The 20,465-nt window shown below is 39.8% G+C and overlaps 1 long non-coding RNA gene across 13 annotated transcripts in view; it reads left to right on the top strand.

Annotated features, from left to right (window-relative positions):
• LOC131144127 (uncharacterized) overlaps positions 1-20,465 on the top strand; it is a 46,169-nt gene that overhangs the window by 11,217 nt on the left and 14,487 nt on the right. For 3 of the 13 annotated variants that reach the window (XR_009133710.1, XR_009133705.1, XR_009133712.1), the window contains 2 exons: positions 12,363-12,583; positions 12,976-13,367. The exons of 7 other annotated variants lie outside the window; for them this stretch is intronic. This is a non-coding gene — a long non-coding RNA (uncharacterized LOC131144127). The remainder of the gene's footprint in view (positions 1-12,362; positions 12,584-12,975; positions 13,368-20,465) is intronic. 3 more of the 13 variants (XR_009133704.1, XR_009133711.1, XR_009133706.1) reach the window with 1 other exon arrangement.

The raw sequence follows: 20,465 nt of genomic DNA, 5'->3' as shown, positions 1-20,465 counted from the left end.
AAATATCTCAAAATATCTCTTTTCAAAATATCTTCTCCAAAATATCTCTTTATTTTATGTTTATTTATTATTTATTATTATTATTATTTATTTATTTTTTTAATTTTATTTATTTATTTAATTTTATTTTTCTCGGGGTCGGGTTACTACAATCTCCTCTCCTTATAAGAATTTCGTCCCCGAAATTCACCAACTGATACCAAGCATACTCTACCTTACGTCGGAGACCTACAGAAGAGTCGGCAGTCACCCTCAAAGCAGCTCCGGCCCGAAGTTATTATCTACTCTTGCTTATGGCGGAGGAATACCATGGTTACAATGTGATGCTTCGGAAGATTACACACACACACAAAACTCTCCCGAAGACCATACCACCTATACTATTATACATAACTACGTACCATCCGAAAATAACTGCGGGTACTTCTGGCATATTTCTGACTCTAACTCCAATGAAGTTTCTTCCACTGCATGGTTACGCCATAATACATTCACTAGCTGTATTTCCCTAGTCCGTAACTGCTGAACTTTCCGATCTAATATCAGTACTGGTACCTCCTCATTTGATAAAGCCTCACTGATCTGTAGAGGTTTGTAACTACTACATGCGATGGATCTGGTATGTACTTCCTCAGTACAGACACGTGAAATACATCATGAACTCAGGATAATACTGGAGGTAAAGCCACTTGATAAGCAACCGAACATATCCTTTCAAGGATTTCAAAAGGCCCGACATACCGAGGACTTAGCTTCCCCTTCTTCCCGAATCTCATCACCCCTTTCATTGGAGCGATTCTCAAGAATACCATATCTCCTATTTCAAATTCTAACTCTTGCCGACGAATATCAACATAACTCTTCTGTCGACTCTGAGCTGCTTTAATTTTTTCCTTGATCAATGCGACCTTTGCAGAGGTCTGCTGAATCAGTTCTGGACCTAGTATCTGCCGCTCACCTACCTGATCCCAGTACAACGGAGATCGACACCGACGACCGTACAAAGTCTCATAAGATGCCATCTCTATGCTCGCCTGGTAACTGTTGTTATATGCAAATTCAACAAGTGGTAGATATCGTATCCAACTATTACCAAAATCTAGTATAGAAGCCCGCAAAATATCTTCTAACGTCTGAATAGTTCTTTTTGACTGTCCATCCGTCTGCGGGTGAAAAGACGTACTGAACATCAATCGCGATCTCAAGGCATCTTGTAAACTTTTCCAGAAACGAGATGTAAGATGCGGATTTCGATCTGAAACAATAGATATTGGAACACCATGGAGTCGTACCACCTCCTGCACATAAAGTTCTGCCAGCCTATTTAGAGAGTAGCTGACTCTGATTAGAATGAAGTGTGCAGTCTTCGTCAACCGATCTACTATAACCCATATGGCGTTCTGCCCATGCATCGCCATAGGTAAACTCGTCTCAAAATCCATCGAGACATGTTCCCACTTCCACTCAGGGACGTTGAGTGGTTGAAGTTGTCCTGTCGGCTTTTGATGTTCTGCTTTGATCTGCTAACATGTCAGGCACTGTTCTACAAATCGAGCGATCTCTCTTTTCATATTAGACCACCAGAAAGATTCCCTCAAATTCCGGTACATTTTCGTATTACCAGGATGTATAGTGTAGAGCGAACGGTGTGCCTCCTCCAGAATAACCCGTTTAATCACGGCATCATTCGAAACGCAAACCCTGCTGCGGAATCTCAGTATCCCATCACTAGAAATACTGAAGTCCGGCTTTAAACCATTCCGAACTCCTTCCATAACCTCAACTAACTCTGGATCCTCTTTTTGCGCTACACGGATCCTCTCCTGTAAGGTTGGTTGCACCACCAAGCTGGCAAGGACAGCCTGATGATTTCCTTCTACCACTTCCAAGCCCAACCTTTCCAGGTTCATACAAATTTGGTGCTGAACTCTAATCGCTGAAACAGATGCATCAATAGACTTCCGACTCAGAACATCAGCTACCACATTAGCCTTTCCTGGGTGATAGCTAATAACACAGTCGTAGTCTTTAATCAACTCTAGCCACCTGCGTTGTCTCATGTTCAGCTTCTTCTGGGTGAAAAAGTACTTAAGACTTTTATGGTCAATAAAAATCTCGCACTTTTCACCATACAAGTAATGCCTCCAAATTTTTAATGCAAACACTACCGCTACTAATTCCATATCATGTGTTGGGAAGTTCTTCTCGTACTCTTTAAGTTGCCGAGAAGTGTAAACAATTACTCTGCTCTGCTGCATTAGAACACAGCCAAGACCCTTCTTAGAGGTGTCACTATAAATAACGAATCCACTATCCCCTGAAGGAATGGTCAGGACTGGAGCAGTAACCAGTCACCGTTTCAGCTCCTGGAAACTCAACTCACACTCCTCAGTCCAAACGTACCTCACGTTCTTCCTCGTGAGTCGCGTCAAAGGACCTGCTAAACTAGAGAACCCTTCCACAAAACGACGGTAGTAACTTGCAAGACCCAAAAAGCTTCTGACTTCCTGAACATTCTTCGGTCTCACCCAGTCCACTACTGCTTCAATCTTACTCGGGTCCACGGATACACCTTCCTTGGACACGACGTGACCAAGAAACGCAATCTGCTCTAGCCAGAACTCACACTTCTTCAATTTAGCATACAATTTCTTATTCCTAAGCATTTGCAAGACAAGCCTCAAATGCTCCTCATGCTCTGCAGTGCTCCTAGAATACACTAGAATGTCGTCGATAAATACCACGACGAATCGGTCTAAATTTTCGTGAAAGACCCTGTTCATCAAATCCATAAACGCTGCAGGTGCATTGGTCAAACTAAAAGGCATAACCATAAATTCATAATGGCCATACCGAGTTCAAAACGCTGTCTTAGGAATATCTTCTGCTTTCACCTTTAGCTGGTGATACCTAGATCGTAGATCAATCTTAGAGTAGATCTGCGTGCCCTGAAGCTGGTCAAACAGATCATCGATCCGAGGTAACGGATATTTATTCTTTACCGTCACCTTGTTCAGTTCTCTGTAGTTGATGTACATCCTCATCGACCTATTCTTCTTCTTAACAAACAAAACGGGTGCTCCCCAAGGAGAAACACTAGGACGAATGTACCCCTTGTCTAGGAGCTCCTGAAGTTGTTCCTTTAGTTCTTTCAATTCAGCTGGAGCCATACGGTACGGAGCTTTCGATATCGGCGCCGTACCTGGAACTAGCTCTATCGCGAATTCCACTTTCCTGTCCGGAGGTAACCCTGGCAAGTCCTCTGGAAACACGTCAGGGAGCTTGCACACTATAGCAATTGTTTCCAACTTATTTTCTTCAATCAGCGTATCTTTCACAAACGCCAGATACCCTTGGCAGCCATCTAGGAGTAGCCTCCTAGCTTGCAAAGCTGAAAGGATCCGTGGTGTAGAACGCACACACGGCCCCTAGAATCTGAATTCCTGCTCCCCTGGTGGTTTAAACAACACCTCCCGCTTGCGGTAGTCAATACTAGCATAACTGGCCGACAACCAGTCTATCCCAAGGATGATATCAAAACCATGCATGTCATAGACCACTAGGTTAACTGGTAGTATTCTTCCCTGAATTTCCACAGGGAAGTTACGGGCTAACCTACTACACCCGACTGCAGACCCAGACGGCGTAGTCATTACCAGTTCATAATCCAACAATTGCACCTCCAAACCACATAGTTTAACAAAATCACGGGAAATAAAAGAATGCGTAGCTCCAAAATCAAAAAGTACTACAGCTTCATGAAAAAACACATAAATAGTACCTGTGACCACGTCACCAGCGTTCTCAGGGTCACCAGGAGTCAGAGAATATACCCTAGCCTGGGCAGTACCCCCCTGCTAATCGCCACGTTGTGTCGGAGCATTCCTTCTATATTGCTGCTGCGTGACTCCATCATTCCTCTGCCTTGGACAGTCTCTCATCTGATGTCCTTGTCTACCACACCGCATACAGGCTCCCGTAGACAACCAACACTGCCCCTGGTGTTTCTTACCACATAAAGAGCAACGTGGAATACTTGCGGCATTCTAGGACGTACCACTACTGTTCTTCTTCCACTTACCCTGTCCTGCCCCAGACGAATAATTAGGAGGCCTTGGCCTCTTCTTCGTAACCTGAACCTCTGCATCCTCTAGTAAATACTCCTCTGCTACCGTGGCTTTATCAACCAACGTAGCAAAGTTCTGCAACTGCAAGATCGCCGTTTGTTTACGGATCTCACTCCTCAGACCCCTCTGAAACTTCCAAGCTTTCTTTACTTCATTAGGAACTACGAATGGAGCAAATTAAGACAGCTCCTGGAATTTGGCAGCGTACTGCTGCACTGTCAGCGATCCCTGCGTCAGGTTCATAAATTCTTCCTTCTTTGCGTTTTTAACCATGGCCGGAAAATATTGTTCAAAGAAGAGTTCTTTGAATCGGGCCCACGTCAACACTATTGGTATTGGTCGGTGCTCTTCCATTTGCTTTACCGACCCCCACCATCTCTCAGCCTCCCCTGCCAACTTAAACGTGGTGAAGGTGACTTTCTGCTTTTCGGTGCAGTTTAACACATCTAAGATCTTCTCGATCTCCTGGATCCAATTCTCAGCACGAACTGGATCTGCATTGCCCACAAAAGCAGAGAGCTTCAATTTGGTGAACTGCTCAATGGAGCAACCCAACTCAATTATGGGATGATCCTGCCCTCTATTCGTACGCACTACCTTAGCCATAAGCTGCTGTGCGAATTCACGTAACACACTAGTAGAGTCGTTACCAGCCTCGGGGCCGGCACCCTCACTACCACTGCCACCTATATTGGCAGTGATATCCCTGGATTCCATCTTGAAAACATTTACGAGAATCCATTAGAAGGTAATAGCCTAAGCATCAACTAACACTATCATACTATAGACTCAGTTCCCTTAAATCCACATCTTGAATATTGATGTACTCCATTAATTTAACATCATCATTCTAACTCAAGTTTTGCCCTTCCACTTGGAAACAACACCATCATTAGATTGCCACGATTTTCTGAACCCTTTGAATGATCCAGAAAAACACAGAAGTTTGCCAATTGTTTTTGTCTCCAGGTATACAAAACAAAATTCAAGGTCATATCCATGTCCTATACTCTGGTATATTCTAGATTGTAACAACTAGCAACTTCTTAGTTTAGCACATATTCTAACCAGGCAGCATGAATCAAATCATACTTCCGACTGGCTACGGGCTCTGATACCAACTGTAACAACCCAACTCTTTATACGGACCCAGGCGTCACTCATTCATACATAATACCTATACCTGTTCAAGATATGAAACAACCCGCCCTAAACAGGGACATACGGGTGTAAATCATACATAATTATGATATAAATGTTGCGGAAAAACATAAACATCCATTGGGATTTCTACTAGACTTATACCAGAGTTTACTAATACATCCACACCATTTCTCATAAAGTCATACATAGGATAAAATTATTGTTATTACAATCCTCCAATAGGACTTTCATCTAGGTTTAATACAAGATTTAGATGTTTACGTAAGCTAACCAAAAACAATCTCTCCAGTCCTTTTAGCTATTAGGATCGACGTACTGATGGACCTGAAAACAAAGGTTGTATGATAGGGTGAGACACCTCTCAGTAAGGAAGAAAGAGTTACAACAGTGTGTGATTGCATACATGCATATTTTCATTCAACATCTGGAATATAAATCAAATATTTTCAATACAGTAATGCATCAGGTATATCATTATTCATATTACAAAATTCTCACATCTGTCTTTCGACCATTTAATGATTTATCAGATGACCAACAGCAAAATATCCCTATAGCCAGTTTTACCCCGTGGCCCGGGTTATGCATTGATACTTGTCCAATGCCCTGTTCGTGCAGGCACTGTCGAGTACCTACTTACGATCTGACTGCCTCCATTGGCCCAATATCAGCCAATGGTTTCACCCTGCTAGCCGACCATCTTGGTACCCACATCGTTTAGTATGTGTGGTTGCACGTGTACATCTAGCTACGATATCGTGCCGTATCATATAACAGTAGTTTATTTCAACTCTGCAAAGAAAGTATTTTTCAACCCTATATCAATAGTATAGAAATAATCCCAGCGGGTTCAAACCGGCGTCTTTCCACTCAGTTTACCCCTCTTTGTTTAATGATTCAGCTCGGTGTATCAGTGGCCTCAGTTTTTCACATTCTTAGTATAACAAATTGGAATTTCATTCCCATATTCTATATCAGTAGTATAGAAAAATACATTCATTTCCATTTCAACATATATCACACAAATTTGCTTCAAAAACCCGCTAAATGATAGAAATTCAATATACATAGTTTAATTGAAGCTTAAACACAAATAAACAATATTTGTAAAATTTGGAGATCACACGTCAAAATCCTCATTTTTACCTAAAATCGTCAAACCGGCATTTTTTCTCGGTAAAATTTCACAAATAAGCAGTTAAATCATACATAACAACATAAACTAGCTTTTTAGCGGTTTAGTTTTCCAAAATAGTTGTTGTAATCAAATTTCCCTTACCCTATACTCGAAATGAAAGTTCGTATGAAAATGGTCCAAATTGACAACCCGAGATCCCGAAAACCTAAAACCACAGAACATAACCTTACTATGTTTTCTACTGCTATCCAAATATCCTATCAAAATTAGGATCAGATTCCTACCTCGATTCTTGGGAAAACCTGAAACTCTCCGAAACGACGATCCGATCCACTAAAAGTGTAGAGTTTCCTCTTCTGATCCACGCAGTACCCTCTGTTTTTGGAAACAGACGACGAATGGCGAAGGATCTAAGGGAGAGAGAGAGAGAGAGAGAAAATGAGAGAGAGAGAGAGAGAATAAGAGAATTTATAGAATAAAACCTAACTTATCCCTTAAGTAATCTAAATAAATATCTCCTCCAAGATATTTATATATAAATATCTCAAAATATCTCTTTTCAAAATATCTTCTCCAAAATATCTCTTTATTTATTTATTTATTTTATGTTTATTTATTATTTATTATTATTATTAATTTTATTTTTTTAATTTTATTTATTTATTTTTTCTCGGGGTCGGGTTACTACAAACATGACCCCAAACATAAAAATGGAATAGCATGATAGGGCTTGCTGCCCGTTTATTGACTGTGGAAGCAAACAGAGGCTACGGAGCTCGATGATGCTTTCCTAATTGACAAGATTCACACTCAAGATTAGACACAAAGTCAATCTTTTTACTTGTCTAACCAAGGCAACAATGGATTTGAAGTGGTGTAGCAGTAGCATTATAGGTTGCAGAAGGAGATGGTATTTCAAAGTGGTAAAGTCCACTGGCCTCATGCCCTCTACCAAGTACCAACCATCTTCATTGTTTTCAGGACTTCAAATATGAATTACGGCATAATGAGAAAAGATTGTTATAAAACAATTCCTGGATTTGTAATCTTGCTAATTGTCATAAGATTAAAGGGAACTTAGGAGCACAAAAAATAGAAGAAAAATAGACCAAGGGAGTAGGATTTACTTTCCCTATTCCCTAGTGGTCGTAGTGGATCCGTCGGCAAGTTTAACATGAGGTAAGTTTTGAGAATACTAGAGGGTGGAAAAGAAATTGGTTATAACATGAGGTATGCTTTTAGAAAATTGGAGGGTGGAAAATAAATTGGTTATACAAGGTCAGTAGTAGCTAGGTCTAAAGCGCAAGGAAAAGTGGGAGAATTACTAGATGATAGGCAAGTTGTAAGGTACCTATTTCAGCAAGGGTATAATGGGGAGAGAAGTTTGGTGTTGCGCTTGAACTTTGAATACTCTTCCTCTAAAACAAGTATATTACGCTCCCTTTTTTGTTGAATCGGGAAGATTAGAACATGTGGTGGATGCAGAGTAGTGGGTATGCGGGCTCCTTTCGTTTTGAAGAGAGCGTTGTGACCTAGTGCCAAACCAAAGTGAAATTGGCAATGCTTGGGGTTTTATTGCAAAGATCCCAACATAGCTCAATTGTATACCTCCTTGTCCACAATGGGTACAGTTGTGTGGCGGGCCTCTACCGTGCCCTTTCCTTTCCTTGCGGCCACTTGGATCACCTGAGAACTTCAACTACTACTTGGTCTAACCAGAATCACACCGTTGAAGCCAAAGGTCGAAAGATTGGAACCAAGGGTTGATAGATGTTGGAAGAAGCACGAAGAACACATGAGAGTAACACCAACAAAGGATGGTAATTTTGCACCATTTGGACCAGATTACCAAAATGCTTCGAACTTGGGTTTCAATCCCATTGGGAACCAAAGGATTGTTATTTGCTTTTCCTCCTTAAGCAACTTATGGATACCAACTGTATGGGTTGCTCAATGTTGTGTTTCTCATGGATGTCCTTCATCTTTGCGAAGTACTCTATGATGGTCGTATTTCCTCTTACAAACGAAGGTATTCTTGGGAGATATTGTACATACTAGTAATGTTATTGGAATACAAGAGTGTGGCATAATCCCAAATCTCCTTGCCTACATCTTGATGCATTCACATTTGTGCAATCTTGGATTCCATTGAGTTCCACACTAAGGAGACAATCAACACAGCTTCCTGAACCCATACTTCTTTCCATTTGTTGTCACTAGGCTTGGATTGAAACAAGGGTTTAGATTCCCCTAATCCTATCTAAAACAGATCTTGATATCCTTTGATCACTGTGCATAATTCTTTCCATGTAACTTCTCGACTGTAATCTATGGCAAAGTAGAAGGAAACATACTTTTGGAATTCATGAACTCCATCCCAGAACAAGATAAACAACCGGAACAAATAAAGAACACAACAACATAACTGTTTCAAGCCCTAATAAAGTTGGCTACCATTGATGTAAATCCTCTAGCATTACCATACAATCATTTCCTGTTTGGCATGCATGAACAACTAAAAGTTGGTTTTTTTGTACAAAAATCCATCACCAAAAACGTGATAATATGATTTCTAGAGTTATTCAAATGTTATGGCTGTAATGAAGCCTTATGCACTGACATGTGGAGTCGGCACTGCCAACCTTCAATTTGTGTGCGAGGGAGGTTCTAGTGATAGGATTTCAGGCTTGGCATCTGTGGGTGGCTACGGTGTTGGTTTTGCAAGATCTCAAGGGGTTTTGTTGTTCTTGAACAAGCGGTGTCGTCCACCTTTAAAGGTGGCAAATTAGAAGTCAAATAGATATTTTTTTTTAACTAGGAGGGTAGATCGTTTATCATGCAAGGATTGTAAAGCTAATCCAGGTGAAATCCTAACCACACAACATAGAGTCTTAGTGTTAGATATATACATTAAAAAATGGAAGAAAAAGGATAAATACACTAGTGTAAGAGAATTAGGTGGTGGAACTTAAAGGGAGAAAATATAATAAAATTTAATGATAAAATGATCAAAGATGGGGATTGGACTATAGAGGATGAGATGGATACAAATACTCTTTGGAGTGGATTAGATAGCTTTATTAAAAAGATAGCAAAAAAGATTTTAGGTGAATCAAGGAGAAGATTCTCGAATAGCAAAGAAAGTTAGTGGTGGGATAAAGATGTCCAAAAAGCCGTAAAGACAAAACGAATTTGGTATAAAACGTGGCAAAAATGTAGAAACATGGATAACTTTGAAAAGTATAAAGAGGCGAGAAAAGATGCGAAAGACCTTTAGTGAAGCTAAACACAAATCATTTAATAGTTTGTATGATAGATTGGATACAAAAGAAGGGGAAAGAGATGTATTTAAACTTGCTAAAGCTAGAAAAAGGAAGAGTAAGGACTTAGGAAATGTAAAATGTATAAAACGTGATGATGATATTGTCTTGGTTAAGAATGAAGACATAAAAGATAGATGACGAAGTTACTTTAGTAAGTTGTTTAATGAAAACCAATAGAAGACTTAAACTTAGAATTGATAAATGAGGAAAAGACTAAAAATATGAGATTTATTCGCAAAATTAGAGTTAATGAAGTTAAGTTTGCACTAAAAAAGATGAAGAATGGTAAAGTTATAGGATCGGATAACATCCCAATTGAAGTTTGGAAATGCTTAGGTGATAACGGAATTGTATGGTTAACTAGTTTATTTAACACAATTATAAAAACTAAGAAAATGCTAGATGAATGGAGGAAAAACACTCTAATATCTATATACAAAAATAAAGGAGATATTCAAAATTGTAATAATTATCTTGGAATTAAATTTATGAGTTATATAATGAAACTATGGGAAAGGGTAGTTGAACAAAGATTAAGGCTAAAAACGAAGGTTTCAAAAAATCAATTTAGTTTTATGTCTGGGCGATCTATCACAGAAGCTATATAACTTTTAAGAAGATTAACGAAAAAGTTTAAGGAAAAGAAGAGGGACTTGCATATGGTATTTATTGACTTAGAGAAAGCAATGATAGGGTACCTAGGGAAGTTCTATGGTGGGTTTTAGAAAAAAAAGAGGTGTATGCAGTTGGTATACTGATGTCATTAAGGATATGTACGATGGAGTAATGACTAGTGTAAGGACTATAGATGGAGAAACTAGAGAGTTTCCAATTAGCATAGGTGTACATCAAGGATCTGCTTTGAGCCCTTATTTTTTTTCTTTAGTGATAGACCAACTGACTAAGAACATTGAAAATGAGATTTCATGGTGTATGTTGTTTGCAGATGATATTGTATTAATTGATGAAATTAGGGGCAGAGTAGAGACTAAGTTAGAATTATGGAGAGAAGCTTTGGAATCTAAAGGCTTTAGGATAAGTAGAAATAAGACAGAATATATGAAATATTATTTCAGTAATGGTAGGAGGAATATTGGAGATAAAGTTAAACTTGATGATGATGATGAAATAAATAGCACTTGTAGATTTTGATACTTTGGATCTATTATGCAAGTTGAAGGAGAAATTGAAGATGATGTGAGTATAGAGTTAAAGCAGGTTGAGTAAAAAGAAGAAGTGCTTCAAGACTCAAGTATGCTTTTTGATCGTAAAATACCCTTAAAATTAAAAATTAAGTTTTATAGGACAGTTATAAGACCAGTTATGCTATATGGATTAGAATGTTGGGCAACGAAGAAATAGAATATCCAAAATGTAAAAGTTGTCGAGATGAAAAGTGGTATAACACTGAAAGATAAACTAAGGAATGAACATATTCACGATAAGTTAGGTGTAGCTCCTATAGAAGATAAGATAAGAGAAGGATGACTTAGATGGTTTGGGCACTTGCAACGTAGGCCACGTAGTGCGCCAGTCAAGGAGAGTGGGTTAGTTACTGTGGGGGGGGGGGGGGAGTAGAAGGGGTATGGGTAGACCTAAATTAACGCGGAATGAGATAGTGAGTAAGGATTTAATAGCCCTGAATTTGTCAAAAGAAATGGTTTATGACCGCATAAATTGGCTGAAAAGGATTCATATAGCCGACCCCACCTAGTGGGACCTAAGGCTTGGTTTTTTTGTTGTTGTCGTGCTGCGTCTTTTGGCATCTGCTAGACTGGTTTTCAGGCCTACAGTGGTTCTAGTAGCTCTCCTACAATAGTAGACTAGATATGCAGAGGATTATGGCTTCTTGGGCTAGGTTTATTGGTGGCTTCGCACTTAAGGTTTAGGTCTTGGCACCATGCTAACACTCTTGTGTAAATTGAAAGACCTAATCACATAATTGGTCTTCCTCTCTAGTCTCTATTTGATAAGTCTTTTAATTTTGGAGCCTTGAAGGTTTTCTCATCATTGAGCGTCTACATGCTATAGCTTTGTTTTTTGTCCTTCCTGATTATTCAGCCACTTACTATATATTGGGCCACACAACTTGCTGCTAGCAGAAGCTTGATTCCTGAGACTAATAATGAACGGCACATACACTATCTTGGTAAACAATTGTGTTTGGTTTCCTATTGATTTTTATTTTGGGACAGTTTTATTAGTGTTATGGCTTTATACTGTATGGGCAGCTTATGCTAATTCCTTTCTATACTCAATTGTCCTCTGTTAATGTTAAGTATATAAAACACTATATACCTGTTCTGGTCTTTAAGGCGATTGAAAAAATATCTTAATCAAATTTTCAAAGCATCAATTGCAACTTTTGTCTCTCTCCAATGAGTAATAATATTAGTACGCATTAAAGGGGGCTCCCCCTTGCAAAAAAAAAAATCGATGTTTGGAAAAGTTAGACAAAAAAAATTTTTAGTCCTGGATTAAAGGTCTAAATGCTGAATTCTGGTGCCCCCAAAGAGCAGCATCTGGGTTACTAAGTTTTTCAATTTTTGACCTAACAACCTCACCTTGATAAATGATCTGTTGTTTCTTTCCCTCCATATAAACCAAAAGAGGCGGAGAGGAGCCAAACTCCACACTGCATCCTCTGAGCTCCAGTACTGCAGCATGGTCTGAATACTGCTCAGCATGACACAATCTATTCCAAATCACTGCCACACAAAGATCCAAAGTTTCTGTGCCACTTCAATGGAGGAGGAGGTGGTTTGAAGATTCTCCATTCTCCTTGCACACGAAGTTTCTAAGATCGTCTCATGGTAAAAATTGCTTCCCAGGTAAAGAAACTGAGGTTATGTTTGGTTCACGTAATGGCTATTCCAATAAATAGGAAGAAGTATACTAAGAATGTAATGAAAATTGTATAAGGATGTAAGAATTTAGAAAGAAGCCACTAATGCAAAATTTTGTGTTATTCCATTCAACATGGAATGAGAAAGGAATAGCGATTCTTGGGAGTAATTATTCCTTGTATATTCCATGTTATGGATCATAGAAAATATATGCATTGTTATTGCTTTATAATGACAGCAATTTTTCAGTGTTAACTATCAAATCCTTATATTATAACCATTCTTTTCTTAGGAATTGGAATTCTGCGAATCAAATGTAACATAACTTTTTTTTTTTTTTTTTGGAATTTTTGGGTGCATTTGGTTTGGTGGCCAAGGCTTACAAGCCTGGGTTGGATTAAACAGGATTGGCTATGATTATTATCCTGTTCCATATTTGGATGGTAACACTCATAGGATAGGCTAATTGTTAAAGGACCAAAATGCCGTTTAATTTTGGGCGATGCTGGGGACATATAGAGCCTCAAAATGAGCATTTTGGAATTCTACATGGGGAGGTTTCTGTTTGTGGTGGAGAGGCAGAGGTGTTGGGCGAGCCCAATGTGCACAATCTTCATGTCGTATCTGCTGCTGCTGCCCAGGGCGTGGAGGCAGCTGTAGGATTTCATTGCATGGTGCTTACAGAGGGAGCTGATGAAGAGATGGATGGTGGCACAATTGCTGCAGCATCCAATTTGTATTGGGGAACCCAAGAGATACACAGAGCCAGGTTTTTTCTTCTCATCAGCTTTTGCCTCCCAGTCATTGCATCATCCTTCTTCTCATTGATTTTGATTTCTCCTCCCCCAATTTGTGTTGCTATCTCTTTTGCATCTATTGTCTGTAAGTTTTAGGGTTCCTATTTTGATTTTTAGAAAGAATCAGGGAAATGTTTCAAGCATCAATCAGCAAATCAATTAGCAACCACTCAATTAATCCTTGATAATGTTTTAGCACAAGAGAGAAAAATTGCGGTTTACCATTGTAGCTTGGGTTTCTGATATTGAATTTTATCATTTCATTTGATAGCTTGCTACTGTTTTTTGAAAATTTTTGAATATGGGAAGAATCAAGTTGAAGCTGCGACGACCGCCACTCACAGCGGAGCTTGGCATTTCCTTCACTTACTTCTCCCTCTTCACCCCACTGCCTTGCCTACATCTGCCCATCTTCAAAGACCTCCCACAATCCAGGGGGCATCCTTGTTCCCCTTTTTTTTTTTGTTAGTTTGGTCATGCCCATGTGGTGGGATCCAACTAATACAAGTGATAAATAAAATTAAAAAAAAATAAAATGAAGGGAAGAAGGGTGTTGAAAGTTGCCTCTTGCATGGGGCATAAATGCTTGGTTGCCACACCAAGTTTGCTTTCAAGGCTAATTAATTAGTTTTGGTTAATGGCATGCTTGATAATTTTTTTGCAACATGGTGGTTTCTTATTTTACGACTCCTTGATTGATATGTATGACCTAACTTCCCAAGCATGCAAAAGTGTATTTTCAAAGTCATGCATCGACTTAGGAGGCAATTGTTTTGCCAATTGTGACATGGTCATTTATTGGATGGTTGGATATTATATGCATGTAGTATAAGTAGTGGAGTTTCATTGCCATGTGATGAAAGAGATGGAGTAGAGCGGAGTGCGAGTCTAAGTTCATGAATGGGTGAAGTGTAAAAAGGGTTCACCTTGGGTTCTTCCTCCTTCACAAATCATCTTTTCCTGGATTAGAAAAGGGATGTGGGTTTTCACAATTGTGGGGGAAGGAGTGGTACTCTATTGTTGTATTTTCTTGATACCTTGATAGTAATTAAATTCTTGCCGGATTGTCCGTGGATGTAGTCCTAGTGCCAAACCATGTGAATTTCTTATATTCTTATATATTTTAATTTCGTTCTCTTTACCAATTGCGGTGTGGATGGTTCTTGTGGCCCAACAAAGTATCTCCACCTGATGCCCATGTGGTGCCATCACCAAGCTCAAATCTTCCACCTTAATAAAGTCTCCATTGGCCAACCACTGAACCATAGAATTTACCTTGGCTTGAAACATAGAGATGACCCATTTGGCTTACCCTTCTTTATTGGAAATACCATTGCTTTTCTCCCAAAGTGAACTTTTGGTTTGTTGGCTCCACCACCTTTCACTTCCTTGGAAATACATTTTTTTCCATGCATTTGAACCATCCACATTTTTCATTAATGTGGTACCGATTAACTAGTACAAGTTCCTTCTCGAGATCCCTTATCATCACAAGTGCACCTTTTGAAATTTTAATATACCCACCTTGACTAGTCAAGTTTTCTTTCAAATCTAGTACGTGCATAACATTTTCAAGAGTCCGCATAACATTTTCAAGAGTTCTCACAACATCATTATACATTTTTATTTGCACACAACCAACTTCCACTACCTTAGATTTTGAGTTGTTCCTTACCATTACATGACTATCCTCACATAAATCATAAGAATGAAACCATGATCTATATGAGCACATATGATGAGTTGCACCACTATCAAGAACCATTTTACATGAGTATAGGACTCTTACTAGTAATGTACAATTCACCATCACAAAAGGCAATGGACTCTCCTACTTGATTTGCTTCACACCCATGTTTGTTGTCTTCATTCTTTCAATTCCAGCATTCCTTCTTCACATGCCCTTTCTTTCCACAATGTGATGTAGGGGCAGCATCAAGGTTCTGCAGCCATGAAGAAATTAGAAGAGAGGAAGGATGGCGAAGGGAGGAGAGAATAGTTACTAGGGAAAAAAGTCACATTCAACTTCAATTCAAATTCATCAACAACTAACTTATGACATGGCTTTCACACACTACTTATAAGAAATCTTAAACACATAAAATTGCACACATACCCCTAAACTACATGAAGTACAAACAAACCCATACTTCACACAAATATTACAAACAAGCCCCCCAAAATAAACATAATATCATACTAATTAAACTAAATAAATAATAAACTACTAATTAAACCCAACAGTCCCTTAACCCAATTCTTCTTAATTATTCGCCAACATGGCTCTTCCCAAGGCCTTGCTTCTTGTCCTACGTCACAATGCCAACAAACAACTCAATTATTTCAGATTTTTGAATGGCTCCTTGATGATGTCCCTTGTTCGCTTAACCATCCTCTAGTAACAAGAACTTCATTTCCACCAAATCCGGAGCTTCCTATGGTTGCACTCCTGTGAAGTTCATTGGCCAACAAATGCCATTGTCACATCATCTAATTTGAGATTTTCCTTGGAGTAACTAAAGTTCATGATGACGCTTCATAACTATTTGATAATGTATGAAGCAAAGTCATTGCCTTGTCTTCATCTTTCAATATTACCCCAATTCTTTCTAATTAGCTTAGAATGTCATGGAAAGCTTTCAAGTGATCCAAGACTTTGGCACCTTCATTCATCTTCAAATGAAGCTTCTTCTTTAGGAGAATTTGATTGAAGAGAGATTTAGCTTGATACAAGCTTTCTAATCTCTCCCACAGATTCACAATCATCTTTCACTTTTGATATTGAACAAAATATCATTTAATAAACCTGAACGGATTCTAGAAACTGTTGTCATGTCCATTTCCTCCCAATCATCATTGGACATCTTTTCCAACTTTTTCTCCTTCTCGAGCAAGGCTTGTGTTACTTCAATTTCCATAGTTCTTCATTAGCCATCAAATTTCTCTGCCTTGAATCAATTGCTTGCACCCTTCTCCACCTTTTTTCTTCAAGCAATTTTTCAAACTCATCAATGAAAACCACAACTCTGATACTACTTTGTAATGTCACAAGGACCATCCCCACCATAGTTGGTAAAGAGATAATGAAATTACAATAAGAGAACATAAGAAATTTATGTGGTTCGTTACTAGGCCTACGTCAATGGGCAATCTGGCAAGGATTTAATTACTATAAGAAAAAATACAACAAGTGAGCATCACTGCTCTCCCCACAATTGTGAAAACTTACAACCTTTTTCTAACTTAAGATAATTTGTGTAGGAGGAAGAACCCAAGGTGAACCCCTTTTACAATTCACTCTCTTATGAACTTAAACTCCCACTCCACTATTTCTCTCTACTCCTTATATAGATACTACATGTATATAATGTCCAACTCCTAATAAATGACCATGCCACAATTGTAAGACAATTGCCTCTAAACTCTCATGACTTTGAAAATATGCTCTTACATGCTTGGAAATTTAATTCATACACATCAATCAAGGATGACCACCAAATTGCAAAAAAGTTAATCAAGCATTCCATAACCAAGACTAATTAATTAGCCTTGAAAGCAAGCTTTATAAGAACCCAACCCGTGATATATGGGATAAATAAATAAGAAAAGGGTAAAACAGTAAATTGAGTAGGCTTCGTCAATGAAGCCAGAGTTTCGTCGACGAAGGCCCTTCTGTTGTTCGGCAAAGAAATGTAGAGGCTCGTCGACAAGGAGAAGCCGAGAGGTTTTGGGAAATCTGAAAATCTCAGGCTTGTCGATGAGGCCACCGCTACGTTGACGAACTTTCTTAGTTGACTCATTGACGAAGACGCCGCCTCGTCGACGAGGTTGGTTGAGTCAAAGGTGCTATAAACATCCTATTTCATTGCTTCTTGGCTAAGAAAGCCAAAACTCTCCCTCTCTCTCTCCAAAACCAGCGGGAACACTCTCTCTCTCTAGATTTCTTCGCCGTTCGTTGTTAGAATTGACGATTTGACGTTACTACAAGGATCAGGGAAGGATTCTCATCATGATTTGTGGAACGGATCTCCGTTTTGAGGGTTTTCGGGTTTTGACCCAAAAATCGAGGTAAGGCTCGGTTTTCATTTATGTTTCGGTAGATCCTGTAAAGAATGGAATTGTAAGTATGTATTGTACTGTGATTTATAGGTTTTGGGAACTCGGTTTGCTGTTTAGGAGTCGTAGAGTTCAGGTTTGGATTTTCGGGGAATGGTAAGGGGATTTTGCTTATATCGGTTTTGAAATTGGATTTGGTAGAACTATGGTTCACAATCTTGTGTGTGTTTTGGCTACTTATTTGGGGAAATCTAACGGGTAAAATTATGAGATTTTCATGTTACAGTTGTGGGAAAAATGGGGCATCGGGTTGCATCTCTGGCTTTGTTGGAAAACCATGGATATATTGTGTTATATATTGTGTTATGGAGATGGCCGTGCCTTGACTTGTTTAAATTATATTTTGAAAATCATGATTTTGAGATTACCAAATAAGTGTGGAATGAACTGTTATATGAATATGCATGAGTTGTGGTTTGCTGAAATGAGATATGGGAACGTGTGTTCCGAATTGTTCCAGGTTGTGAAAGAGTGTCCGACTTTATATCTGAGGGTGTGAAATACCACTTGGTAGTGGCAAGAGTGTCCGACTTTATATCCGAGGGCGTAAAATATCGCCTCTTACCAACTGATCATTGAAGGGTGTGGATCCACTAGTTGTACCGGTACGATGCCATGGGAGCCTGGGGCTACGCCATGTTCCGGGTATGCCGTGTAATGCGGGTCGGCTTCGTGTCGAAGGGTGTGACGACACCAGGTTACTTGATCGTGTGTGTGTGTGGATGTTGAGAACTATACTGGAACTGTATTGAATTGTGTATGTTTTATGTGTCATGCTAACATTCATATGCCACACACCGATATAACCTGATTCTTCCTTACTGAGAGGTGTCTCACCCCTATCGTACGTACATGTTTTCAGGTCCTTCAAGTAACCGGAACTAGAGTCCTTGTGTTGGGAGCGTGGTGGTCGATTTACTACGTAGAGTACTAGTGTAAGTACTTGGACTGTAATAGGGTTATCGTTTTGGGTATTTATTGGCACCCTGGGTTATGTTTTGTATTATGGAGCTTAGACTCTATCTGTATAGACTCTGGTATGGTACTATGTATGTATAAAATGAACTTTTCCGCTGCATATATGTGAATGTGTATAGGTTGTATGGGAACCCCACGGGGTCGGACCCTCATTCATTATTGTATCATTTGTGTTTTGTATGATACAGGGACAGGTTAGGTTACTACATCACACCCTGGGTCCCATTGCTGGGTTTGGGATGTGACAGCTTGGTATCAGAGCTAACCAGGTTGTTAGGTCTTGTAGACTTGGTTAGGCAAAGCTATGTGCACATACCAGGGTATAGGATGTAGGAAGTGGGTAGAATAGGTTGAAGTTTGTTTTGTTGCTAGACAGAGACTTGTTGGCGGTGTTCAGTGTTTTTTCTGGGATAACGATTTCAGTAAAATCACGGCAAACCATTGATGGTTTTGTATCGGTGTGATAGGACAGACCTGGACCTATGAGTTGGTAGTTAGCATGATTAGATGTTAATGATTGCGTAAACTGTATATGACATAGGGATTCTAACCGATTCCTATTCTCTTTTCAGAATGGAGCCCAATGATAACAACTTGGATAGTGGTTCCGAGGAGACTGTGAGCGATGAGTCTCCTTCTGTGCCTCGAGGGTTGACGAGGCAGGTTATGCGGGAAATCAGGTGGAGTGTTCGGAGACGCGAACGTTCTCCTACTGCTGCGGGGTGTACCATCGAGAGGTTCACACGTATGCACCCTCCGACATTTTCAGGAGGACCCGATCCGATGATAGCGGAGGACTGGGTCGAGAAGACTGAAAGGATTCTGGAGGTTCTACACTGCATAGATAAGTAGAGAGTTCTCTACGCCACCTTCTAGTTGTCTGGGGAGGCTGGGCGATCGTGGACTGCGGTGAGTTTGCTGGAAAAGCAGATAGCTGGTCCTACAGAGATGACATGGTGCCGCTTCAAGGAAGTGTTCTTTGAGAGATACTTCCCGGTCTCCACACGTGATGCTAAGGCAGATAAGTTCTCTGTTCTAACATAGGGAGATATGATGGTGCAGGGGTATGCTGCTCGGTATATAGAGCTTTCCCGTTTCGCGTCGTGTTGTATCTCGAACGAGTACGAGAAGACTCGGAGTTTTGAGAAGGGCCTGAGGAAAGACATCTGCAGATTAGTGGGTATGTTGCGGATCCGTAAGTTCTCGGTTTTGGTGGATAAGACCACTGTGATCGAGATCGGCATCCGAGAGGATGAGGTGGATCAGAAACCGAAGAAGAGGCCAGTGCCATCAGGATCTAGTCAGGGATCATAGAAGAAGAAGAATAAGGGCTCGGGTTACTGCTGGAATACTGAGCGTCAGGGTTCTTAGGTGGATTAGTCGTGTGATTGTTGTATTAGGTGCTACAGATGGCATGAGGGTGAGTGCTAGTCATTTGGGAGTAACTGTTACAGTTGTGGCAAACTAGGCCATATGGCTCGTGAGTGCCGCACACCGAAGAGAGACACACCTACATCTAGTGTGAACCGGGGTAGTAATCAGATACCTCGGGGAACCAGCCAGGCGAACACAGCTCCGGCGAGGGTATATTCTCCTACTCCAGTGAATGCTGACCGTACGGGGAATATAGTGACAAGTACCTTGTTATTGCTTTAAAATAGAGCTGTTGTTTTATTTGATTTGAGGGCAACCCATTCTTTTGTATCTGTGAACTTTGTAAAGTTGTGTGGGGTTGAGACCCAAGTTATGAATACGGGGCTATCTGTAGCTACACCATCTGGGAGTGTAACGTCTTGTAGGAGGATGTTTGAAAGTTGTCCAGTGGAAATTCAGGGAAAGCTGCTATCGGCGAATCTTGTGGTATAAGACATTTCTAGGTTCGATGTCATACTAGGAATGAATTGGTTATCCTCCAGTTATGCTGTGATTGACTGTCGCGGAAAGGTAGTAGTGTTTAGACCTCCTAGGGAGTCGGA

This window comes from Malania oleifera, chromosome 12, assembly GCF_029873635.1.
Source record: "Malania oleifera isolate guangnan ecotype guangnan chromosome 12, ASM2987363v1, whole genome shotgun sequence".
NCBI classification, from domain to species: Eukaryota; Viridiplantae; Streptophyta; class Magnoliopsida; order Santalales; family Ximeniaceae; genus Malania; species Malania oleifera.
Note: the sequence above shows the minus strand (reverse complement) of the source record. Positions and strands in the feature narration are given on the sequence as shown.